This window comes from Echinococcus granulosus (assembly GCF_000524195.1).
Source record: "Echinococcus granulosus chromosome Unknown EG_S00210, whole genome shotgun sequence".
NCBI classification, from domain to species: Eukaryota; Metazoa; Platyhelminthes; class Cestoda; order Cyclophyllidea; family Taeniidae; genus Echinococcus; species Echinococcus granulosus.
The window spans coordinates 86,588-88,895 of record NW_020170590.1 but is presented as its reverse complement, the minus strand read 5'-3'; the positions used below and the strand labels follow the sequence as shown (position 1 = coordinate 88,895).

At 44.1% G+C, this 2,308-nt stretch overlaps 1 protein-coding gene across 1 annotated transcript in view; it reads left to right on the top strand.

The window, feature by feature from the left end:
• Positions 1–2,308, top strand: part of EGR_10340 (hypothetical protein) — a gene marked incomplete at both ends in the record, with an annotated part of 9,985 nt that overhangs the window by 7,174 nt on the left and 503 nt on the right. The gene's annotated exons all lie outside the window — the stretch shown is intronic.

The following is a 2,308-nucleotide window of genomic DNA, read 5'->3' as shown; positions in this document are numbered from 1 at the left end:
TGCTTTTTAATTGCTTCATATCCCTTTTCCTATGAGGGAAAAACACCTATGTTCACCGTATTTTGGAAAGCAAGAATAATGTAAAAGTAAACCTTTATTGCAAAACTAGCTTCTGCATTACTTTTACTCGTCAAACTTATGTAATTTTACAAGTTATAACATAACCAACGTAAAGGCGTGCCTCTTTGCAATGTGCTCATTTAATTGACTGATTCAAAATCTTAGGCTCCTACGCAATGCTCTCTAAATATCACTTCCGAGTAAACAATATACCATAATTAGCACATTTTACTTGGCATGCTTCTAGGTCGCTATCCATCTAATGTAAGTGAGGACTCCAGGAGAACATGATGACTTTTTTTCTTGCTATTTCTAAATAGCGCCATTAAATTTTTACCTCTGGAATGGGTCGAGTCAGCATCTTTTGGTTTGGCCTAGGGTGAGGCAATATGGGCCTCTGAATTGCCGAAACCTGTACTACTTAAGATAAAATTGAACCATTCATAGGCCTTGCAAATCATTTCCTCTCACTCCAATTAAATGCCACCAACCAGATAATGAGTGGACATGACTTAGGGGCAGGTGTCCGCCTTATTTGATGAACGCAGGTGAGTAAACACCAAGGTGTGTTGAGTGAGTGTGACCCATTCCCTGAATGTCGGCCTTGTGGCTTAATGGATAAGGCGTCTGACTTCGGATCAGAAGATTGGAGTGTCTAAGGTGTCCGCTTTACATTTCCTCCGCTGTAGTTGCACTGTGCTTAACAACCAACGACTCGTCACTAGTCAGGCCTTGAGAAGGGGAAGATTGCTTGAGGCGAAAAAGGGGCAGAGACCAGAGAGGGGCTCGAACCCTCCATATTCTCATTGCTAGCACGACGCACTCACCGACTAAACTACCTGGCCACCTGTCCTCCTTCGCCTTTTCTTACATATTCACTCACTCATTCACCCACTCCCGTTACCATCCTCCCTCATTCACAGCACGCCAAACCATTCAATGCTGCTGCAGGACACTCACTCCTCACTCACCCCCACTCACCCCTAGTTGTCTTCTCTTCCATCTTTCCTACCAAACTCATTTACTCACACCATCATATGTGATAGGTGGGGTGTGGCACGGAGCATTGGCGTAGGGTGAGGTCTGGTGGCCAGCTGCACTAATGGAAAAGGAATTTTGCACATATTGGCGGCTTCCATAGCTCGAGGTCATAGCTCTGGTCCTGTAAACCAGAAGTCGAGAGGGCGGTTCTTTACGCTACCCATCAATTCTACCTTTCTCCTCTACGTACCCGCCTTCCTTTGCTTCTGTATCACTAACGCTACTTCTACCATCTCTACCGCTACTCCGGAATCGGGCTTATCATGAAGGGGAAAGTGGAAAGTTTCCTTCCACCACGTTGAGTGTGATTTAAATAATGAATGTTCGTTTGAGACTAAGTACTCATGTTGCAATAAGATGGTGATGCGGGGGAGAAGGAGGTGAAAGAGAAAAGTAAATGCTTTTAAATGGAGTAGCCTGGATGAATTCATGGAAGTGGCGCGGGGCATAAATTAGGCAATTTTCTCTGCGCCAACAATCTGCTAGGGTCAACAGTGATTGGTGGTGAATTTCTGAGGAGCATTTTGACCTTAATTTCAACGCAGGAAACATGACTAACATGAGGCATTCAAATAAACAAGCGACCTAGGAAATGGTAGTAGGCAGAAAAGGAGGAGCGTATAAAGAAAGGGACACATTATTCTTAAGTAGTTTGTCATCAAGTCCGACATTACTTGTGACAACAGGATAAGACCGAATGATTCTCTCTTGTAGACCTCCTAGGCGATCCGTATGCAGACGTTCTTTTCGAAAACAAAGTGATGCTTCTTCACTTGCTCGTCGGCATTGCAGAAGTGCAGTGGTTTGAGCACTTGCCGAAGTGGAGATAAAATATGGGTTGTATAAATAGTCTCTAGGAGAAGTGGGTAAATTTGCCAGAAAGTGAGGGATACTGCAAATTAAATGAAGGACATGTCATGCAGCGAAGGCATTTAATTTCAGATGGTAACTGCTGTCAGGCATCAGTACCTTGGTGTCTGCTTAGCCAAAATCTGGCTGTCACCGTCTATGGGTCGTCACAGACGATCTAAGTGTTAGTTGGACCAGTGATCGGGTGGTCTTTGATATTGACTTTAAACTGTTTAAATTAGGATAAACAAGTTCTTCATCCCTCTTCCTTCCATCTCAATTGCAGAGATCAGTGGACATTTTACCTTCACCCTTCAAACGGAGTTCGACAAGGCCTGTCACACACCTGCCTAATACG